This window comes from Ovis aries, chromosome 23 (assembly GCF_016772045.2).
Source record: "Ovis aries strain OAR_USU_Benz2616 breed Rambouillet chromosome 23, ARS-UI_Ramb_v3.0, whole genome shotgun sequence".
Classification (NCBI taxonomy): domain Eukaryota; kingdom Metazoa; phylum Chordata; class Mammalia; order Artiodactyla; family Bovidae; genus Ovis; species Ovis aries.
Window position 1 is genome coordinate 4,854,494 of NC_056076.1, and position 25,073 is coordinate 4,879,566.

The 25,073-nt window shown below is 41.1% G+C and overlaps 1 non-coding gene across 1 annotated transcript; it reads left to right on the top strand.

Annotated features, from left to right (window-relative positions):
- The first annotated feature begins 14,185 nt into the window (after positions 1-14,185).
- TRNAA-CGC (transfer RNA alanine (anticodon CGC)) lies at positions 14,186-14,257 on the top strand. The gene has a single exon. It is a non-coding gene; the product is annotated as a tRNA-Ala (tRNA).
- The last annotated feature ends 10,816 nt before the right edge of the window (positions 14,258-25,073 follow it).

The following is a 25,073-nucleotide window of genomic DNA, read 5'->3' on the forward strand; positions in this document are numbered from 1 at the left end:
GCACGCGCTTAGCTCCGTTATCCACAACAGGAAAACAGCAGTGCATTCTCTTTGCAATTTTGGTAATTTGTTTATTTCAAAGTTATGCTAATTTGATTCCTGGTAAGTTTGCACAGGTTTCTTCTTTTGTGAATTTCCTTTTAATTTTTTGCATTTTTTTTTTTTTTTTTTTTTTACTGTTGATTCAGTGGTTTCGATTTCTTTGAGCCACAAACACCATTAAATTCTTATCACTTGCCTGATGCTGTGCTAGGTTTTGCCCGCTGGCTACTCCAAGGAGCGGAGGCTGATAAGACTGAGGAGTGCCAGCAGCTGTGTGGGTTTGTTGGGGACCAGGGGGCCAGCCTCTGAGAAATACAAATGGAAACCGGCTGCAGTCCTCAGAGAAGCCTTCAGACACAGATGCTGATCTGACATCCCCGGGAAAGGAAAGCGGGTGGGAGTTAGGTTGAAGGACTCTGACCACGATCCCAGAGCTGATGGTCTAGACCATGTCAACAAAGAGCTCCAGGACCCGGACTGCTGGTCGAGGCATCGCACAGGGCAGGTCCTGGCATCAGCTCCATGCTGAGAGCCTGGCTCTGCTCTGAGGCTGAGGCAGCCCCCAGGGACCACGTCTGGAGGAGACTCAGGAGATGCAAGTTTGATCCCGGAGTCAGGAAGATTCCCCTGGAGAAGGAAAAGGCAACCTACATCCATTGACAGAGGAGCCTGGCAGGCTACAATCCATGGAGTCACAAAGAGTTGGACACAACTGAGCATGTATGCCGTGCCACGCCAGCCTTAGACCTGGATTCTCCCAATACCCGTCATTCACTTTCTTGTTCTGACTACAGTTGTATTCCCAACACCCACATCTTCCTAATCGGTCATCACAATTTGACTGATTACAGTTGGAGAAGTCCTGACGATTCTTTCATTTGATGGAGTGATAGGGACCAGCTGGAGCAACAAAAATCATTTCTAGTGGAGTCAAATAGATTTCCTAAATAAGAAAGTTGAAAACATAAATGAATGTTACATTTCTAAACTGTCTTTGATATCAGAATCTAAAGCTCTTGGTAGAAGACAGATTGAAAAATAGTTTGGTTTCTAATTTTTCCACACAAACCTGAAGTTACATTAGTCTTCAGGCCAATCACATTTATACTCACTTATGCTTCATTCTTTCAACTGTTTGTTGTTTTTCCAAGCAAAATGTAATTAAACAGCAACTAAGTGTTAAATTAATTTTTTAGGTGCAAGAGATTAGAAGATAAGTAACATTCAGTCTCTGTCATTAAGAATCTTCAAGTTTGGTGAAAGATATAGACACATAAAGAGACTGTATTGGGCTTCCCTGGTGGCTCAGTGCGAAGTAATCATATGTTGGATTCCTGGGTCCAGAAGATCCCCTGGAGAAGGAAATAGTATTCATTCAGTATTCTTGCCTGGAGAATCCCATGGACAAAGGAGCCTGGTGGGCTATAGTCCATGGGGTCACAAAAGATTCAGACACAACTTAGCAACTAAACAACAACATTTATGAATATTGTTATTACATGGGAAAGCCAGTGATAGAGATATGGTTAGTTGCCATAAGGTCAGATCCCCCAAACTGAAGGATGTGGTTAGAAACTCTACCTTAAAGAAAATGTCATGGGTGACTTTTGGTGTGCTTAGCTTAAACAAAGGGATGTGCGAAAGCAGCAACATTTGTGAAGGGAAAAGCCAAAGAATGATCTAATCCTGAGCGTCTTTCAAATTCTTAACATATTGGTACTAACAACACACCCTCTGAGTTTCACCAGATACGATCCCAAAGAATGAACTCAGAAAACTTGGATTCCGGAACCTGCTTTGTGCTTCTCTTCTGCTGGGGGTCACAGGATTTGGTCCAGCCTGTGAGGTGATGCTGACTAGCTTTGACAGTTTTATGAAATAGAGCCACACCTCATTTAAAGGTAATAGGGATTAACACTCATTTTGCCTAAAATAGTTGTGAAAATACAAAGTATGACATGATATTTTAAAAGTGTATAGGTACCACGAACAAATTTGTGTATAAAAAAAAAACAACAGAAAATTCTTATTTTTCTGCAGTAGCAAGGTATGCTTTCTTGCCAGAATATGAATATTTTCTGTCTGAAGATCTATGTCTAATCAGAGTTATCAAATTTTTACCTTGTGCTTTATAATATGAGCAACTGTATATTTTAAGTTAAATTCTAATTAAGATATTGGGTGACATTTGAAATAGAGAGTAAAATCAGTTAATATTCTGTCAGAAAAACCATCCAGTGTTTTCCTGTTGATAAATTCAGACAATTAAGTTGTTTCTTTGTGTATTTCAGACGACTATGGTACCGTCAAGGCATTTGTAAAATGTCTGATTAGTTTTATTACATTAAACCTTTTACCAAGGAGCAGAGTAGTGCCCTAGTACTGGAGTAAGAGGAGGCATTAAACTCTTAGAAGCAAATTCTCTTCTCTGAAGTTTTGGAGATTAAATATATTCTTGTCACACTGACTGAGAAATGATCATTTTTACGTTCTTCCTAACAGCTTCAAGAGATGTTTGATTCTCTAAAATTGAACAAAAGGGAGCCTAAACATTGTCTTTCTCTCTCCTGTATCATTATGAATTTCTCTGACTTTCCAACATGTTCTTCAGAATCTTCAAATTAAAGTCAAACTAATGTCTAGCATATCATACGATCAGAGAGCTAGGACTCTTCAATGTTCCCATGGACTAACACTCCAGCCCACAATTAGACAATCTAGGAAAGACTGATTTTTAACCTGAGTCCCTTAAAGCTGGTATTGAAAAGTCCCATTTTATTATTACTTTAAAATTGTATATGTGATTGTATGCAACCGAAGAAGTTCAGAGGGAGAGAGTTTTACCCTCTGTAAACTCAGAAGTGGTCACAGGAATTCTTTTACTAGCACTTTCCCTAACCAACTTGGATCATTTTTTTAAAAAAACATCTTTTTCTCACGTCCACCCTGTTTCCTCAGTATGGTTCGCCTGGGTCTGTAGTTTCTTGGTGGAGGTTTTCTGCTGTTGTTGTTGCGTTTTTGCTTATACAGCAGGTGTCCATTCCACAGGGTAGCAGAGTGGAAATCAGAGTGAGCAGAGAATCAAGAGCAGCCCTGGCTTTGTCAGATAGCCATGCCCTTAGGCAAAGCATTTAACTTAGGTTTATACACCAAGATTGGGGCATTATGAAGATTATTTTGTTTAACTTCTTATTCAAACATGAATCAGCTTGTTCTTGTTTTTCTCAGCTGCAAGTTAACTTGAACAATTGTATTTATGGCATAAGGAAGCTGGGAAGCTGGAATAAGATGCTGCGGGCAGAGCTCTCAGGGTGATGCCTGATACCTGAAGAGTTGCTCATATGTGTTAGACACTGCATTGTGGTGAGGTGGAGATGGGGCATGCCCGCATCCAGGCATTCAGAAAGGATGAGGATGGAGGTAAGATCACCCAAGAAGAGAGTTCAGAATCAGCCAAGACCCCAGAAAGACACAGGCTGATTCAGCAGCCAGTGGCTGCTACGGCTATTTCTACTGAAATTAATAAAGTAAAAACTTCAGTTCACCAGTCACATCAACTGCATTTCAAGTGTCTGGCATTCTCGTGTGTTCAGGGACAATGTAGACATGGAACATTTTCATCATCACAGAAAGCAGTTAACTGTGGGAAGCAGTTATCTAGAAGATGTTCATTCTTTACGTGTAAGCTCCTGCTCTATTTTTGAAATTTCTGTAACCTTAAGTGGTGATGAAGATTGGTGAGAATAGTGAAACAAATATTTTAAAAATAGTTCTTTTTAAACACATTTGTTTATTTGTCTGCATCAGGTCTTAATTGCGGCACGTGGGATCTTTTAGTCACACAAACTCTTAGTTGTGGCATGTGGGATCTAGTCCCCCGACCAGGGACTGAAGCCAGACCTGCATTGGGAGCACAGAGTCGTAGGCACTGGGCCACCAACAAAGTCCCTAAAAAATATTTCTGTCTTTTCTGATCTTCTAAGCCAAAAGATGTAGCAGATAATCTACCCAATTGCAATTTTTTCCAGTTTTATTGAGATATTATTGACGAATAGAAACTATTTAAGTTGTACACATGACGTTTGGTTATATGTATGCTTTGCAAAATGATGGTCACAGTTAAGCTATGAACACATCCATTTTCTCACTTAGTTACCATTTTTTGGTGGTAAGAAGACAAGATCTATTCTGTCAGCAAATTTCAAGTATACAGTACACATTATTAACTGCAATCACCCTGCTGTACATTAGGTCCCCAGAACTTTGATCTTATAACTGGAAGTTTGAACACTTCAACTAATATCTCCCCAATTTCCCCACCATTTAGTCCCTGGTAACTACTCTGCTTCTAGCAGTTCTAGTTTTTTAGATTTCACATACATGTGCGATAATACAGTATTTGTCTTTCTGTGTCTGGCTTATTTCACCGCACATGACATCCTCCAGGTTCATCCACGTTGTTGCAAACGGGTTGTCCCTCTTCCATTTGGTTGAATAATAGCCCAATTTGCATATATATATATGTATACACTTACAGATATATGCATATGTAGATATATGTAGATCTATATATATAGATACATAGAGGCCAGACAGCAAAGATCAAGTTGCCTCAGATTGGTCACTTCTGAGGCACCTCTCCTCGGCATGCAGATATCTGACCTATGGCTGTGTTTTCACAAGGTCATCTGCTGCCCATAGTTCTTCATTTTTGTATACGGTTGTTGCCCTTCAGAAGAATAGTAGGAAGATTACTACTGCTCCAGGAGAAGGCAATGGCAACCTACTCCAGTACTCTTGCCTGGAAAATCCCATGGATGGAGGAGCCTGGTGGGCTGCAGTCCATGGGGTCGCTAAGAGTCAGGCACGACTGAGCGACTTCACTTTCAATTTTCACTTTCATGCATTGGAGAAGGAAATGGCAACCCACTCCAGTGTTCTTGCCTGGAGAATCCCAGGGATGGGGGAGCCTAGTGGGCTGCCGTCTGTGGGGTCGCACAGAGTCAAACACGACTGAAGCGACTTAGCAGCAGCAGCATACAGATAGAGATATCACATTTTCTTTATCCATTCATCCAGGACTGGACTCTCAGGTTGTTTCCATGTCTTGGCTGTTGTGAATAATCCAGTGGTTCCTGTTAGTGTCTGGCTTGGAAGTCAAACCAACTCCTTGGGTGACATCAAAAAAACTAGCAGGGTTCTCGGATTTTAAGCCCAAGGCTTTTCCACATGTTATCTCTCCCTGGTGTATCCCTGATACACTTAGATGCACACAGCTTTCTTCTGATGCAACTGCCTTCGGTTATGAAGCCTATTGTCCCGCACTGTAAGCGTGTGCTCAGTCATGGCCAACTCTTTGCAGTCCCAAGGATTGTAGACTGCCAGGTTCCTCTGTCCCGGGGATTTCCCAGGTAAGAATACTGGAGTGGGTTGTCATGTCCTTCTCCAGGTATTCTTCCTAACTCAGGGATCAAAACTCCATCTCCCACCCTAGCAAGTGGATTCTTTACCACTGTGCCACCTGGGAAGGTCTGTGTCAAATATTTCCCATAAGTATAATTAAAATGGGGTATAAATTATTACCTTTCCTTTTTCCACCTGAAGAAAACCCTCAAGGCAGTGGCTTGATGGCCCTGCCCTCCTTGTATTTTCCTCCTCTTATTTTGCATTACATCAATAGCAAAAACTGTTTAATGCTTTTGTCTGTTGAAGTTTTGACAACACTGTAGATTTATCATTCGTCGTGCCAGAGAATAAAATTAACACAATCAAAAACAGTATTGTAGTCACTCTGAAGTAGAAAATTCCTTTCCAGGGACAATCATAGTTTCTTTCCAAGACACTGCTTCCTCCCTCTTCTTCTGCCAGTCTCTTTCACTTGACAAACCTTTGCTTATTTTTTTCCCCACTAAGTGACATTTTGATGATATGTGTGATTCATGTGATGCTAATAATAGTTTTTATATTCAGCTCATTTTAGCCTCTGTATACTTACATAAGCAGAAAATTGCTATATTTGTGTAAAAACAGTTCTACAGAATTATCTGTGAACTTAGAGAATTATGATGTCAATTTCACACTAGAAATGTCACCATTGGATTATTCCTGCCATCCTACCAATCATCCTCTGAGATGTCACTTCATGTTAAGAGAGGAAAATGATGCTTTTAAAAACAAAACACAAGAAGAAACAAACCAGCATCTATACCTCAAGAACAAAACAAAACAAAACCAAACCATGACACCAGTCAAGTGCATCAGTTCAGTTCAGTTGCTCAGTTGTGCCCGACTCTTTGAGACCCCATGAATTGCAGCACACCAGGCCTCCCTGTCCATCACCAACTCCCGGAGTTCACTCAGACCCTTGTCCATTGAGTTGGTGATGCTATCCAGCCATCTCACCCTCTGTCGTCCCCTTCTCCTCCTGCCCCCAATCCCTCCCAGCATCAGAGTCTTTTCCAATGAGTCAACTCTTCGCATGAGGTGGCCAAAGTATTGGAGTTTCAGCTTCAGCAGCATTCCCTCCAAAGAAATCCCAGGGCTGATCTCCTTCAGAATGAACTGGTTGGATCTCCTTGGAGTCCAAGGGACTCTCAAGAGTCTTCTCCAACACCACAGTTCAAAAACATCAGTTCTCCAGGGCTCAGCTTTCTTCACAGTCCAACTCTCACATCCATACATGATCACTGGAAAAACCATAGCCTTGACTAGATGGACCTTAGTCGGCAAGTAATGTCTCTGCTTTTGAATATGTTATCTAGGTTGGTCATAACTTTTCTTCCAAGGAGTAAGGGTCTTTTAATTTCATGGCTGCAATCACCATCTGCAGTGATTTTGGAGCCCCCCAAAATAAAGTCTGACACTGTTTCTACTGTTTCCCCATATATTTCCCATGAAGTGGTGGGACCAGATGCCATGATCTTCGTTTTCTGAATGTTGAGCTTTAAGCCAACTTTTCCGCTCTCCTCTTTCACTTTCATCAAGAGGCTTTTTAGTTCCTCTTCACTTTCTGCCATAAGGGTGGTGTCAGAGTAGCTAATTCTAGTAGAAGAGGCTTGACATTTATTCTCACAGGAAAATGTATCATGTCAAGAAAACTATTGTTGAAAATATTAAAATGAGGAACTTCCCTAATGGTTCAGTGGTTAAGGATCCGCCTTGCAATGCAGGGGCCACAGATTCAACCCCTGGTATGAGAACTAAAATCCCACATGCACGAAACAACCAAACCCATGTGCCACAACTAGAAAATCCATGTGCCGTAATGAAAGATTCCACGAGCTGCAAGTCAGACCTGATGCAGCCAAATAAACAGATATTAAAAAAACACTAAAATGATTTAAAACATTCTTGCTTCTCTATGTTCAATAAACGCTTCTCGACGAACTAACAGATGCCAGTTTTTATGCAAAAGTACTTTTTAAGAAATGTAAATGTATGACAATTGTAGCAAAACATCTCTGTAGTCTTGATGCTAGGAGCCAATATTTTGCGTTCATCAAGTATTCTTAAACTCTACAATGGAATATGAAATTTGAAAGAGAGAAAGAGTCACTCAGATGTATCCTACTCTTCACGACCCCATGGACTGTAGCCCACCAGGGTCCTCTGCCCTTGGGATTTCCCAGGCAAGAATACTGGAATGGGTTGTCATTTCAGAAGGAAATTTGAAGTAGAATTTTAACTTTCCTTTGGGATTTTATGGACTTCCCTGGTGGCTCAGATGGTAAAAGCATCTGCCTACAATGTGGAAGACCTGGGTTCGATCCCTGGGTTAGGAAGCTCCCCTGGAGAAGAAAATGGCACCCCACTCCAGTACTCTTGCCTGGAAAATCCCATGGACAGAGGAGCCTGGTAGGCTACAGTCCATGGGGTTACAAAGAGTTGGACACGACTGAGTAACTTCACTTGGACTTTTATATTTTTTAAATAAAAATCTTAAAAAGCAGCTCCAATTTACTGTGTCTTAAAAACTGTATACATAAATATGATCAATATGATAATTAATTAGAAAATTATATGTATGTTCTGCTATGTGTCTTACACCTATTCAAGTCATTGTGAAAAAGAAATTAAATAGGGATTTCTCTGGTGGTTTAGTGGCTAAGCCTTTGCCTTCCAGTGCAGGTGGGGGTTTGATCTTTGGTCAGGAAGCTAGGATCACACACGTGTGTGTGTTAGTCTCTCAGTCATGTCTGGCTCTTTGCAATCCCACGGACTCATCTGTCCATAGAATTCTCCAGGCAAGAACACTGGAGTGGGTTGTTATTCTCTTTCTCAGGGGATAAGGGGATAAGATCTTTAGGGGAAGATCCCACATGTCTCATGGCCAAAAAACCAAAACTTAAAACAGACATAATATAAAAAATTCAATAAAGACTTTAAAAATGGTCTACATCATAAATAAATAAAAGATACAAAATGAAGATCCTGATCTCCTGATCTCTGCATTCAGTAATTTTGCACAAATCCCCAAACGAAAAAAGTCACTTAGTCATGTTCAACTCTTTGCAGCCCCGTTGGCTGTACCCACCAGATTCCTCTGTCCATGGGATTTCGCAGGGAAAAATAGTGGAGAGGGTAGTCATTCCCTCCCCCAGGGGATCTTCCTGACCCAGAGATCAAACCCGAGTCTCCTGCATTGCAGGGGGATTCTTTAGCAACCAGGGAAGCCCACACTCAAACCAAAAAAAAAATGTTTCAAAAAAATAAAAATTGAACATAAAGTGTATAAGAAAATAATTTGTAAACTACTTAAAGATATACCATTATTATTTTAAATATTCATTAAAACTGGTTGAGAAGGCCATATGGAGGATTTGGTGCTTAATATAAACCTCAAGGAAGTGCTAAGATTTGGATGAAAGTCTACAAAATATGTGAAAAGGTTTAGCTGATAAGAGACAAAGAATTAGATATGTAAAACATCTAAGAACCAACAAAAAAAATAAAAAAATCATAAAATATCATAACTCTTGTGTTGTAAACAAAATTATGGTTACAAGAATTGGCTTTCTAATGTACATATGCAAAGGAAAATGAATTTTATTTGGGCTATTTAGTTCCAAATGAAGGAAATTCACGTAATTCACAATGATATGATGGTTATCACTAAAACAAACTGGAAAGAATTATTTATATCCCTCTGACTATTTAACCTTATCATAAATATTTTCATACATAATACAATGTGGACGCAAATTATTTTTATGTCATCCGATTTGCCTTTGTGAGAAGTCTTCTTTGCCACGCTTGGGTCCTTTTGGTTTATTGTCGTGAGGTTTTGCCAGTTTACTTTTTTGTTGTGGTTCAGTTGTGAAGTCATATCCAACTCTGCCACTCCCTGGACTGAAGCACACCAGGCTTCCCTGTCCTTCACCATCTTCTGGACTTTGCTCAAACTCACATCCATTGAGTCAGTGACGCCATCCAACCATCTTATCCTCTGTCATCCCCTTTAAGACTAGAGCTGTCTAGGGAAGAAAAGTTTTAATGGTTGTTTGTTTTGATGTTCTTGTACATTCACATATATCAGGGGATATGGGGAAATAGGGTCTAATGTAACTGTCAGGGACTTCCTTTGACTGACATGAGACGGAATTAGCTGACTTTACCATTATTAGTTCAGCTAATTCTGTCTCATATTATCAATAAAAATTAAAAGTAAACATGCGAGAGTTATAGATGATGCAATCATTTCTAATACTGGGATAAATTATTAACAACAGCAAAAAGGTATAAGGGGGAAACTTCATTGATAATAAATGAAATCAATCCTTAAAAGAGCTGTGTATTCAATGCTGAGAACTAGTACATTCATGCGTGTTTACTGGCTGAGAAGCTGTACGTGCTAAAAATCCAAATGGGCATTTTCTGCTGAGATGAGAAGAAAGTGCAGTCCTCCGAGGGTGACTCCCCGTGAACACAGCCCTGGGGAGGCTGCGGCAGGGTGCAGAGTTGAATGGACTCTGACGGCTAACCTCAGAGCTAGGAGAGTCCACCGCAGAGACAGGAGGCTGAGTCCTGGTCTGGGAGGGTGCCCTGCTTTCCTAGGGCTGCCAAACACAGCAACCCAAACAGACACAACAGAAGTTTGTCGCCTTACGGTTCTGGAGGCCAGAAGGCCAAGGTCAAGGTGTCAATAGATGCGCCTCCTTCCCCGGTTTGCGAGGGAGACTCTGTGTCCTACCTTCTCCCCGGCTTCTGGCGGCTTGCTCAGAACCTTTGACTTTCCTTGGTGGGTAGATAGACCACCTGGCCTTCACATTCACACGGAGGTCCCTGTGAGTCTGTGTCCAAACGACCCCCTTTTATAAGGACACCGGTCACATTAGAACAGGCACCCACCCCACTCCAGGATGACCTCATCTTAATAAATTACATCTGCAATGACCCTCTTTCCAAATAAGTCAGATTTTGAGGATCTAGAATTTAGGACCTCACTATACGGATTTTGGGGGCTTCCCTGGTGGCTCAGATGGTAGAGAATCCGCCTGTAATGCAGGAGACCTGGGTTCAATCCCTGGATTGGGAAGATCCCCTGGAAGAGGACATAGCAACCCACTCCAGTATTCTTGCCTGGAGAATCCCATGGACAGAGGAGCCTGGCGGGCTGCAGTCCATGGGGTCACAAAGAGTTGGGCATGACTGAGCAAGTAATCACTGCACAGTGAATTTGGGGGGATACATTTCAATCCATAACACAGGGAAATGAGGGATGAGATCCACAGGGCACCAGCTCTGTAGTTAGGAGAACAGACTCAGGGAGAGAGTCCTCCTTTCCCTTCTCCCTGTCACTCCAAAGAGGTCACAGGCACCCTGGTCAAGAGAATCCACTTACCAGCCCAGCATCACGTAGAGGTGGCAGTGTGTATTAGTTAATTATTGTTGCTATAACAAATTACCAGAGATTTGTGGCTTGAAACAGAACAAATTTATTGTTGTTTTAGTCATTGGAAAAGACCCTGATGCTGGAAAAGATTGAAGGCAAAAGAAGAGGGTGGAAGGGGAAGAGATGGTTGGATGGCATCACTGAATCAATGGACATGAACTTGGGCAGTTCATGGGGCCACAAAGAATTGGACACGACTTAGCAACTGATCAACAACAATGATACTTCTGGGGATCCATAATCTTAATATTGTTACTCAATATTTAATATTTTATTTTTCTGATTGTGTGCCACTAAACATGAAATTGAAAAAGATTTCTAAACCTTCTTTGGAAGTTTATATTTCCAAAAAGAGAACAACTCTTCTAAAGCAACTCCATTTTGGGAAGTAGCACCTTTATGCAAACAAACAAATAAAGATATCAAATAAGACTTCAGTTCAGTTCAGTTGCTCAGTTGTGTCCAACTCTTTGTGATACCATGGACTGCAGCACACCAGGCCTCTCTGTTCATCACCAACTTCTGGAGCTTACTCAAACTCATGTCCATTGAATTGGTGATGCATCCAACCATCTCATCCTCTGTTATCCCCTTCTCCTCCTGCCCTCAATCTTTCCCAGCATCAGGGTCTTTTCAAATGAGTCAATTCTTCTTATCAGGGGGCCAAAGTATTGGAGTTTCAGCTTCAGTGAATATTCAGGACTGATTTCGTTTAGGATGGACTGGTTGGATCTCCTTGCGGTCCAAGGGTTTCTCAAGAGTCTTCTCCAACACCACAGTTCAAAAGCATTGATTCTTCAGTACTCAGCCTTTTTTTTTTTTTTTGTACTCAGCTTTCTTAATGTTAAATTAATTAGGAAATTTATATTGTGTTTCACCATGTGCCTGTTGTTTAGTCGCCAATTCATGTCTGACTCTTTGCGACCCCATGGACTAGCCTGTCAGGCTCTTCTGTGCATGGGGTTTTCTAAGCAAGAATGCTGGAGTAGGTTGTCATTTCTTTCTCCAGGGGATCTTCCTGACCCAGGGATTGAACCCAAGCCTTGGCAGGTGGATGCTTTACCACTGAGCCACCTGGGGAAGACCCGGTTACTGGAGTAGTATATCTTAAAGTATAATATAGGCCTGAGTTCTCTGTTTAGATTAGTAATTTACACCTCACTGATATCTGTTTTTACCAGCTTTGTTTTCACTGATGTGTGGGGACCCAACATTATTAAAGCAAAAGATTTAAAAGCCGCAATGTAATTTAGTACTTGCTCAAGAGGGAGTATCTATATTTTGGATGTATTATGATCAAAATTTAAATTATTTATACTTTCATATTTTCCCAAATGAATATTAGCATGTATTTCTCAAATTAAATATTTAAGATTATAGAAAAGATAATATTAGGATAAAGGTTTTCCAAAGCCATCATTTCATTGGAACCAGAGCTAAAAAAGAGAAGAGGTGATTTTTTTTCTTGGTAATTCTGAATTATTTTGGAACTTGATTCTTATTAGTTTCATTAATATTATTATATCCTGTATCATTGAGTTGATTTTATTATTCTTATTAGCCAAGAACAACCAATGTTGTTAAGAGAGGGCAAGGGTGTGCTTTTAAAGTTTGCATCTTCATGGGCAAGAGAGTGTCAGAGTCAGAACATGCTGTTGGTGATAACTAGGAAATTAGATTTTCTGTAAGGCTGTGATGAGCTCATTAAATATTTAGAAGGTCCTGCATGAGTAGTCAGATCAAGGATATGCTGTGTTCAGCATTATGGGTTCTGGTCACCAAGCAGATGAAACCAAAGAGCAGCTCTTCAGTTTACTTCTAGCATTTTTTTTGTCCTTTTATGGTGAAAATGTTATTTATCAAATAGCAACTTCATCTTGTTCATCACAGCAAGCAAAAATCCAGGGCTGGAATTCTCTATGTCGTGAACTTAATGTGTCTCTGAGAAAAGCAGCGTTGGTTCTTCCGACCACTACAGTGCCATGAGCTCAGGCGCGCTGTTAGGTCTGCTGGTGAGCAGCAGGGTGACCTTTCCCGGTCCCGAGGAGAGAGCCGTCACTGCAACAAGTGAGCTGCTTCTTTGTTTACTTCTTTGCTGCTTCCCCCATAACAAAACCCCCTATTCCCGCCTTCGCCCCAGGAAAGAAATGAAGGTGGTTTAGAATATTCTACCCCCAACTATGCCACTCTGCTGTAATGATTACTCTGAGTCAAAGACGGTAGTGGGAAAAGTAGACAAAGGATAATTCTCTGCCCCACTCCCCTCTCTGCCTGGAACCAGATCCTAAATTCCCTGTGTAGAGGGACCCCAGCCAGCCCCCACTGTACTGGAAGGGAGATGACAGTTCTCCAGTGGAACAACTGCTGAACAGTCTACACAAACAAGCCTTACTCCATGCTCCCATCTTCCATTAGTCTCCTCCGTATGCTTACCCTCCCATAGTCTGCACCCCTAAACGCCTGAACCCCCTTACCTGTGTCTCTTACAAGCATGTTGCTCCTTTTAAGGTGATATACAGTCCCAGGTTCTAATCACCCCTCTGAGTTCCTCATCACGGTGTTTCTTCCTTATGTAAACCCCGTGCACATGCTAATAAACTTTGATTTCCTCTTCTTAATCTTCCCTTTGTCAGCCTTATTTGCAGCACCCAGTCATGAACCTGTGGGAAGAAAGGAGAGATTTTTTCCTTTTTTCGTTTCCTATGGGCTTCCCAGGTGGCTCGGTGGTAAAGAATCAGCCTGCCAAGGCAGGAGACATGGGTTTTATTCCTGGGTCAGGAAAATCCCTTGGAGAAAGAAATGACCAGTTACTCCAGTATTCTAGCTTGGGAAACCCCATGGACAGAGAACCCTGGTGAGCTTTAGTCCATGGGGTTGCAAAAAGTCAGACTCGACTGAGCAACTAAACAACAACAACAGCAATAAAAGTAACGGGGAAATTATGGAATATAACTAAAATATTTTCTTGCATCTGTGAGTAGGAAACTGTATAAATAAGATAAATTTTGAAGGGAGATGGTGTTTCATCATCCCTATAAATAAGGCTGGGGAAACTAGCATGGTGGTGAGCCATAAAGTATCAGGACATTCCACACTGAAGGTACAAAATTTATAGGTCCCCCAGGAAGGCTTCAGAATGCTCTGTGATGGGAATTTGAAACTTTGAGAATTCAGGGCTTTTTTGTTCCCTGGAGAGATTGTCTAAGAAATCAGTGCACTGATTCATCAGCCTGGCAGCCTCCTTCCAGGGCTGGGGATGTAGCTCAGTGGTAGAGCATATGTTTCGCATGCATGAGGCCCCAGGTTCAATCCCTGGCATCTCCATGTCCTTCAACAAATGGTGCTGGTTTGTTTTTTAGTTTCACTTTTAAGAAAACATGACTTCACAGGAGGACATGTCACCAGTGTTACATATTAATATAAATTACAGGTACCACTCTACCATTTTCAATGAACTATGTGTAATGCTAATGATGTGATAGCATCTTCTTTCAGTATTAATAACATAGTTTTTATTAATACAAAATAAAAATATAGCCTTTCCAACAAATCTTTATTACTCTATTTGATTCATATACATTTCTGTTAACATCCACCTTCTTTTAATAAACCTATATAAATGGTCAGACAGGAACTTACCTGCTACACTATGGGCATGACCCACTTAAAGAATAAAAAGTACAACAAAGATATTTATAACAGTCCTTATTTCTAAAGTATCTGCACCTGTAATGCGTGCATGCTCTGTCACTCAATTATGACTGATTCTTTGCCACTGTAATATTATGTTAGTATTTGCAGCAAAGTTATATAAGCTAACTGTTCCAGCACTACCTTATTTTATTATTGCTTTGTTATCCTAGATGATTACATGATTTAACTGTAGTATAATTCATGGAATTACAGTGGATTCATTGAGATCAAGCCTTTGATAGCTATCTCAATTTTGATCACCATATACAAGGGCATATAGAATAAAAGCTTTTTTTAAAGCTCCTGTATATCTTGGGTGGAGAGGAAGTTGACTCAAATCTCAGGATAAGTTTTGGGTTCTCCCCACCCACACAAGTGAAACCTCTTGACCCTGGGCGTTGCTAGGACCTGGAACTGAAGGTGGTCCACTTTCTGCACACCACAGAGGTCATCACTGATGATCACACAGATGCATGCGTTTATTGTTCATTCTCTGCTATGAAGTGTTACTCTATTTTGAAGAGTATTCCATCTTTTTGGGGGGAAACAATAGTGACATGGATTCAGATTAGCATGATGCAATGACAAAGTCAAGTGATGTCGCTGGCAAGTCCTCCCCTCCTGCATTCTGGGTCTCCTGAGTCTTTGGCATGTTTTTTTCCCCCTGTCATCTGCTGAGTTGTATTTATGCATCTCATGTGAACAGAATTAAGATAACCCTTGGGATGCCAATCAGCCTTTCCTCTTGGATAACACTTGACAATATTTGAAACGAATGAAGCTTCAGTTTCCCCTCCGTGCCGAACCTCACCCAAAAGTTGGCACTGATGGCCTTCGCTTGTTTGCATGATGAATAAATCCTCAAGATGAGCTGTTCATCGCATAATTTGCTAGGATAAATCTAAGCCTGTCAGATCAAAGACATTTTTAATTATGTAACCCAAGGTAGTACATGGGTTCATATTTCAGAGGAATATTAAAAACTCGCTTAACTTATTCACAGTCTTTGAGAAGCTATTAAACCTGAGACAAGAAGCAAGCAGTCTCTCTAATTACGAATATCTATTACACATTTTATTGCTTCCTTTGAAATCGTATCTCTTCTCAGCATGCTCTCAATGTCAGGGTTCTTTCCTTAGTGCCCTGAGATGTTTGAAAAGGGGAGAAGTGCTCCGGGCACTGACTCTGCCCCTGTCACTACCTGCCTAAGCTGTGACAATCCTCGTATTTTCCTGACAGCCTTAACTACATCCTTCTCTCTCTCTCAGCACCTAGGTGTGACTGAACTGTCAAGCTTTTGAACTGGAGTCAAATGCGATTCCACTTTTTTTTTTCGTATTCTGGAAAATGAGAGGATTGTCACAGAAGTAAAAGCTGAAACCATAAAACAAATAAATAGCTACTGAATGCTTTCTATGCCACAGAAAGAACAGACATGAAAAAAGGAAAGAGCATGACATCTGGCACAGTGATGGTAACAATGCCGGCAACAGAGTTTGCTACGTGTCTGGCTTCACTTCCAGCATCTCATTCATTCTGTAGAGCATCCTTAGGAGGTGGGTGCTATTTTAAGCCCTATTTTAAAGTTGAGGAAACTGGTGAACCAGGGCACTAAAAAATTGCCTCCGGTGGTATGTCTAACAAGGAGTGTGGCCACTAAACAGAAAGGAGAAGCAGTCTGGCTTTGAGGCTAAACAGCTTTATACTGTTGTGAAATACATTCGTTTGTATGGGTTTCCATTCCCGCGCTTGCACATAGGAGGTAGTAGAAGCCAGAGCAGAGAGAGTCTGGGCTTTGTTGCTAGTTGGAGTCCACACTCAGGATTCCGACTTAGTGTCTGGTAAGGTTTGACAGCTGCATGCGTGCCTGATAAGTTGTTTCACTCGTGTCCAACTCGTTGTGACCCCATGGACTGTAGCCTATCAGCACCCCTCAACAGCTGTATTTCACAGAAAATTGCATTTGGGGGGATTTGAACAGTTGACATATTTTACATGCCTCGCGGATTTCCTGATACATTGGCAATCAATAAACGTGAGTTCCTATTGTGTCCTTCTCTTAAATGATAGAAAGATGGTATCCATGAAGCTTTATAATTCTAAAACAAAGAATTTCAAGAATTCCCCAAATTCTGAACTATAACTGTTGAAAAATATATAACTACATGAAAACACAAATAATCCCAAAATGAAATATTTTAAGAAAAATTATTGAAGAAGGATTCAAATGGAATTCAGAGTGTGGTAAAAGTGTTTTGAGTTTGGAAAAGGTTGGAAACTTCTGAAAAGGCTTGAGAGTTTTCCAAGGTTAGGGAGACAGGTTGCAGAGCCACTGAAGGAGGCAAAAACGTGTTCACTGTCCCTAAAGGGACAAGACATGCAGCAGAGGCCAGGTGGTGCGAGACTTGCTACAGAGATAGATGTATCCGCATTGGATAGGAGCAGAGAGTTAATAGTGATGCAGAGTCAGAGAGCAGGAGCTAAAGCCCGGAAGGAAACTTTCAATCAGAGTTGGGATGACTGCAAAAGTCTAGGGAATTTGCTCTTGAGACTGGCGATCAAGGAAGCTAACTATTTAAGGTTAGACTCCATGTCTTTTTGCATTTTTTCATTTCCTCTTTTCCTTGATTCTCTAACATTTATTTTGGAATCATTCTCTCCTCCAAGCTTCTTCAGGTCTGCAGGCTATTATCAGTCTATGCATCTCCACTGAACTCTTGTATACCCCATGCTTCTTTTTATTACAAAACTTATCACACCTGATTGCAGTTCCTTGGCCATGTGTCTCCTCTTTCGACTGTGAGCTCCCAGAGAACAGAGATCATCTCTTCCTTATCTGCATGCTTTTTATAAACCATTTTACATTTATAGAAAAATTGAGATGGTAATAAAGTCCTCATGTACATCATGCAGTACATATCTTTTCAAACTGTCCTGTTTTATTTATTATCTATCATATTTCTTCATGTTTTCCATGACCTCATAGTGTATGAATAATTAAAATGTGACAAAAATAAAGTTTATATGATGAGAGTATGTTTTCATCTACGGTGGTTATCATGAGGTGTTATGAGGCACCTGGGGTTTTGTTATTATTATTATTAGTTATTTGTTCTGTTTTTTGTTATTGCAGATGTTTAGTGCTAGAGTCGGGGGCACCTGTGATTCAAAGGTATGAATTGGGAAGTGTTTGAATTGGCCAAAAGTATATGCAATATCTGCAGCACACCAGGTATCCCCGTCCATCACCAACTCCTGGAGCTTACTCAAACTCATGTCCATTGAGTCAGTGGTGTCATCCAACCATCTCATCCTCTGTCATCCCCTTCTCCTCCTGCCCTCAATCTTTCTCAGAATCGGGGTCTTTTCAAATGAGTCAGTTCTTCACATTAGGTGGCCAAATTATTGGAGTTTCAGCTTCAGCATCAGTCCTTCCAATGAATATTCAGGACTGATTTCCTTTAGGATGGACTGGTTGTATCTCCTTGCTGTCCAAGGGATGTTCAAGAGTCTTCTCCAACACCACAGTTCAAAAGCATCAATTCTTCTAACTCTCACATCCATACATGACTACTGGAAAAACCATAGCTTTGACTAGATGGACTTTGCTGGCAAAGTAATGTCTCTGCTTTTTAATATGCTGTCTGCTGCTACTGCTACTGCTAAGTCACGTCAGTTGTGTCTGACTCTGTGTGACCCCATAGACGGCAGCCCACCAGGCTCCCCCATCCCTGGGATTCTCCAGGCAAGAACACTGGAGTGGGTTGCCATTTCCTTCTCCAAAGCATGAAAGTCAAAAGTGAAAGGGAAGTTGCTCAGTCATGTCTGACTCAGCGACCTGATGGACTACAGCCTACCAGGCTCCTCTATCTATAGGATTTTCCAGGCAAGAGTACTGGAGTGGGGTGCCATTGACTTCTCCGAATATGCTATCTAGGTTGGTCATAATTTTTCTTCCAAGGTGCAAGCATCTTTTAATTTCATGACTGCAGTCACCATCTGCAGTAATTTTAAGGCCCCCCAAAGTAAATTTTGTCACTGTTTCCGCTCTGTATACACAGATATGTATTCATGAGGGCTATGTCTTTTTTTAATTCAAAGTTTTCTTCCTCTAACATTTTTTTATGCTAGAATCACACTCGAGCTATACTTGACAATTGTGATAACACATCACATGTCTTATACACTCAAAAATCTATTGTTGAATTAAGAATTTCTAATATTGGTCACTGGTCTTCCCAGGTGGCTCAGTGGTAAAGAATCTGACTGCACTGAAGGAGATACAAGTTTGATTCCTGGGCTGGGAAGATCCCAGGAGAAAGAAACGGCAACCCACTTCAATAAACTTGCCTGGGAAACCCTATGGAGAAAGGAGCCTGGCAGGCTATAGTCCATGGGGTTGCAAAAGAGACGGGACACGATTTAGCGATTAAACAGCGACAAGTATTGATCACTAGAGGAGAAAAACAGATGCTTATGGTGATTTGGATCTCCTGTTGTTTTAACTTTAATGGTAAAAACCTTGAATGTATTCTGTAATTGCTGAAACACACTGACAGAAATGTCTGTCTTGAATAATGGCATGAAACAGTCACCCATAAGCACCCTTTAGAAAACTGCAAATTATTGTCTATTACAATGTCCAGAGAGGTAAGCTTCAGAAAAAGAGACCAATCTCCTGGAAACTGCATCCCTGGAATGGTAATTCAGCTGAGCCCCAGCTCTGATCTGAGCACTCCTGTGAATGACGCCCAGACAGCCGCGCTGAGTGAGGAAGTAGATCAGGTCGTCACTGTGAGAAGAGGATTTCCCACTCACTTCAAATGCCTGGTAGGGGCGGGGGGAACTATTCTGGGCCCAACCTGCTTATCTTCACCTTAATTCAATTCCTCTCCTTTTATAGAACTGCTAAAATCTGGGCTCTAGTTAATAATCTGTCTCTTTATCAGTAAGTCAAACAGAAAGCACGTTGGTACTCAGACCTGAGGTGTTTACAGAGGAGAAGACCCACTAACCCAGGTGCTGTGGGAGCCCAGTGCTGTGTGATGTCCCAGACTGCCAGCCCACTTGCCAGTGATCCAGGGGCTCCTCCACACGTTTTCACTTTGCAGCTCTTCCAGACATGACTCCACTTAAATTTCCTTCAGTCTCTGGTCCTTGTACATAAACATTCTTATTTCTGTAACTTGTGATGGCTTTTTCTTCCTGATTTCCTCAGATTGATGTCCTGAGATTAGCATATAGTTGAGGATTTATTTGCACATTTGTAGACTGTTACAGATTTCTCAAGTGGCACAGTGGTAAAGACTCCCCTACCAGTGCAGGAGACACAAGATGTGTGGGTTTGATCCTTAGGTCAGGAAGATCACCTAGAGAAGAAATGATGTCATTTCTCACTCCAGTATTCTTGCCTGGAAAATTCCACAGACAGAGGAGCCTGGAGGGCTGCGGCTCACAAAGAGTCTTCGATATGACTGAGCACACGTGTGCACGTACATACACACACACAGATTGTTATATTTTATGTATTTACCACCTAAGAGCAAAAAAAAAAAAAAGTGAGATGTAAATTACATATTGAGTGGTTACTTTTTTCTGGAATTTATACTTAGTTGAAAAAAATTTAAAATGTCATACATGTTATGTTACTTTATATGTAACATAAACACTTCACATGCAAGTCAAAATTATAGAAGAGTAATTAGATATTCTTACCCAATACAGAATAAACACCCCGTGGTGCATTTATGGTCCTTACAAAGCACATAATCTAAGTAGGACATAGAAATGAATATCACTAGTAGTTCATGATTCATAGCCAATTTAGCATATTCATAGCAATCTATTTGCAAGGTGAGAGTTTAAACAACTGTTTAAAATGGTGACCTCCAAACTTTTGGGCACCAGGTTTGGATTTCTCGAAAGGCAATTTTTTCATGGACCGAGGCTGGGGGAGTTGGTTTTAGGATTCAAGTGCATTAAATTTATTGCATACTTTGTTTCTCTTATCATTCAGTTCAGTTCAGTCACTCAGTCGTGTCCGACTCTGCAACCCCATGAATTGCAGCACGCCAGGCCTCCCTGTCCATCACCAACTCCCAGAGTTCACTCAGACTCATGTCCATCGAGTCAGTGATGCCATCCAGCCATCTCATCCTCTGTCATCTCCTTCTCCTCCTGCCCCCAATCCCTCCCAGCATCAGAGTCTTTTCCAATGAGTCATCTCTTCGCATGAAGTGGCTGAAGTACTGGAGTTTCAGCTTTAGCATCATTACTTCCAAAGAACACTCAGGACTGATCTCCTTCAGAATGGATTGGTTGGATCTCCTTTCAGTTCAAGGGACTCTCAAGAGTCTTCTCCAACACCACAGTTCAAAAGCATCAATTCTTTGGTGCTCAGCCTTCTTCACAGTCAAACTCTCACATCCTTACATGACCACAGGAAAAACCATAGCCTAGAGGAAAAGAACAGAATGGAAAAGACTAGAGATCTCTTCAAGAAAATTAGAGATACCAAGGGAACATTTCATGCGAAGATGGGCTCGATAAAGGACAGAAATGGTATGGACCTAACAGAAGCAGAAGATATTAAGAAGAGGTGGCAAGAATACACAGAAGAACTGCACAAAAAAGATCTTCATGACCAAGATAATCATGATGGTGTGATCACTCATCTAGGGCCAGACATCCTGGAATGTGAAGTCAAGTGGGCCTTAGAAAGCATCACTACAAACAAAGCTACTGGAGGTGATGGAATTCCAGTTGAGCTATTTCAAATCCTGAAAGATGATGCTGTGAAAGTGCTACACTCAATATGCCAGCAAATTTGGAAAACTCAGCAGTGGCCACAGGACTGGAAAAGGTCAGTTTTCATTCCAATCTCAAAGAAAGGCACTGCCAAAGAATGTTCCAACTACCGTACAATTGCACTCATCTCACATTCTAGTAAAGTAATGCTCAAAATTCTCCAAACCAGGCTTCAGCAGTACATGAACTGTGAACTTCCTGATGTTCAAGCTGGTTTTAGAAAAGGCAGAGGAACCAGAGATCAAATTGCCAACATCCACTGGATCATGGAAAAAGCAATTGTGTTCCAGAAAAACATCTGTTTCTGCTTTACTGACTATGCCAAAGCCTTTGAATGTGTGATTCACAATAAAACTGGAAAATTCTGAAAGTGATGGGAATACCAGACCACCTGACCTGCCTCTTGAGAAATCTGTATGCAGCTCAGGAAGCAACAGTTAGAACTGGACATGGAACAACAGACTGGTTTCAAGTAGGAAAAGGAGTACGTCAAGGCTGTATATTGTCACCCTGCCAATTTAACTTCTATGCAGAGTACATCATGAGAAAAGCTGGACTGGAAGAAACACAAGCTGGAATCAAGATTGCCAGGAGAAATATCAATAACCTCAGATATGCAGATGATACCACCCTTATGGCAGAAAGTGAACAGGAACAAAAAACTCTCTTGAGGAAAGTGCAAGAGGAGATTGAAAAAGTTGGCTTAAGGCTCAACATTCAGAAAATGAAGATCATGGCATCCGGTCCCATCACTTCATAGGAAATAGATGGGGAAACAGTAGAAACAGTGTCTGAGTTTATTTTGGGGGGCTTCAAAATCACTGCAGATGGTGATTGTAGCCATGAAATTAAAAGACGCTTACTCTTTGGAAGAAAAGTTATGACCGACCTAGATAGCATATTCAAAAGCAGAGACATTACTTTACCGACTAAGGTCCATCTAGTCAAGGCTATAGTTTTTCCAGGAGTCATGTATGGATGTGAGAGTTGGACTGTGAAGAAGGCTGAGTGCCGAAGAATTGATGCTTTTGAACTGTGGTGTTGGAGAAGACTCTTGAGAGTCCCTTGGACTGCAAGGAGGTCCAACCAGTCCATTCTGAAGGAGATCAACCCTGGGATTTCTTTGGAAGGAATGATGCTAAAGCTGAACTCCAGTATTTTGGCCACCTCATGCGAAGAGTTGACTCATTGGAAAAGACTTTGTTGCTGGGAGGGATTGGGGGCAGGAGAAGAAGGAGACGACAGAGGATGAGATGGCTGGATGACATCACTGACTCAGTGGTCGTGAATCTGAGTGAACTCTGGAAGTCGGTGATGGACAGGGAAGCCTGGCATGCTGCGATTCACGGGGTCGCAAAGAGTCGGACACAACTGAGCGACTAAACTGAACTGAACTGACTAGACTGACCTTATTCAGCAAAGTCATGTCTCTGCTTTTGAATATGCTATCTAGGTTGTTCATAACTTCTTTTCCAAGAAGTAAGCATCTTTTAATTTCATGGCTGCAATCACCATCTGCAGTGATTTGGGAGCCCAAAAATTAAAGTCTGACATTGTTTCCACTGTTTCCTCATCTACTTCCCATGAAGTGATTGGATCGGATGCCATGATTTTTGTTTTCTCAATGTTGAGCTTTAAGCCAACTATTTCACCCTCCTCTTTCACTTTCGTCAAGAGGCTTTTTAGTTCCTCTTCACTTTGTGCCATATGGGTGGTGTCATCTGCATATCTGAGGTTATTGATATTTCTCCCAGCAATCTTGATTCCAGCTTGTGTTTCTTCCAGTCCAGCTTTTCTCATGATGTACTCTGCATATAAGTTAAATAAGCAGGATGACAATATACAGCCTTGATGTACTCCTTTTCCTACTTGAAACCAGTCTGTTGTTCCATGTCCAGTTCTAACTGTTGTTTCCTGAGCTGCATACAGATTTCTCAAGAGGCAGGTCAGGTGGTCTGCTATTCCCATCTCTTGAAGAATTTTCCACAGTTGATTGTGATCCACACAGTCAAAGGCTTTGGCATAGTCAGTAAAGCAGAAATAGATGTTTTTCTGGAACTCTCTTGCTTTTTTGATGATCCAGCAAGTGTTGGCAATTTGATCTCTGGTTCCTCTGCCTTTTCTAAAACCAGCTTGAACATCAAGAAGTTCACAGTTCATGTACTGCTGAAGCCTGGCTTGGAGAATTTTGAGCATTGCTTTACTAGCGTGTGAGATGAGTGCAATTGTGCGGTAGTTTGAGCATTCTTTGGCATTGCCTTTCTTTGAGATTGGAATGAAAACTGACCTTTTCCAGTCCTGTGGCCACTGCTGAGTTTTCCAAATTTGCTGGCATATTGAGTGTAGCACTTTCACAGCATCATCTTTCAGGATTTGAAATAGCTCAACTGGAATTCCATCACCTCCACTAGCTTTGTTCGTAGTGATGCTTTCTAAGGCCCACTTGACTTCACATTCCAGGATGTCTGGCCCTAGATGAGTGATCACACCATCATGATTATCTTGGTCAAGAAGATCTTTTTTGTGCAGTTCTTCTGTGTATTCTTGCCACTTCTTCTTAATATCTTCTGCTTCTGTTAGGTCCATACCATTTCTGTCCTTTATCGAGCCCATCTTTGCATGAAATGTTCCCTTGGTATCTCTAATTTTCTTGAAGAGATCTCTAGTCTTTCCCATTCTGTTCTTTTCCTCTATTTATTTGCATTGATCACTGAAGAAGGCTTTCTTATCTCTTCTTGCTATTCTCTTATCATTACAACTCACCAAATAATTATACAGCTCACCACAATGCAGGATCAGTGGGAGCCCTGAGCTTGTTTTTCTGAAGCTGGAAGGTTCCCTCTGAGGGTGATGGGAGAATGATGGGGAGTGGCTGTAAATAGGGCTGAAGCTTCTAGCAGTGGCACCTCCTGCTTTGTGGCCTGGTATTTGTCCATGGCCTGGCGGCTGGGGACTCCTGTTTAAACAATGTTATTCAGATGTGGGTCTGGAAGAAATTCTTCCTAAATATGATAAATGCTGATTTTATTTTGAAATTTCTTTCAGGTGTACAAGCAATGCTCAAAATCAAGATTTAAATATACAGGTCTATGTGTTCAATTCGCATACTCAAGAAATGAGTATGCTACTATTAATTGAGCTTGCTACTTTGCTTTTTAAATTTTTTAAAGATGTAGACCATTTAAAAAATCTTTATTAAATTTGTTTTAATTTTGCTTCTGTTGTATACTTTTGTTTTTTTGGCCATGAACTATTGTGGGATTTTAGTTCTCCAACCAGTAATTGAACCCACTCCCCCTGCATTGGGAAGGGAAGTCTTAACCATTGGATTGCTATGGAAGTTTCAACTACTTAAGTTTTTACTTGGCAATTATTGTGATCCAACCTGTAAAAAGAGAGTACTAGTTCCATCAACATGCTGAGAAAGATTTAATTTCCAGTTGTCAAAGCTGCTATAGTCTGTCCTGCAGAGTCTTTGCTGAGCACTCCCCACATGTGTTCTTTTGCTATTTGATGGTATTTGTCACATTTGAGGCTGCCACCTATGATGATGTCAACTAGACTTGCTGTTATCACTCAGAGCCCATTTCACAAACAGCAATGGATGTGATGGAAGGTGGGAACAAAAACACCTTCCAAA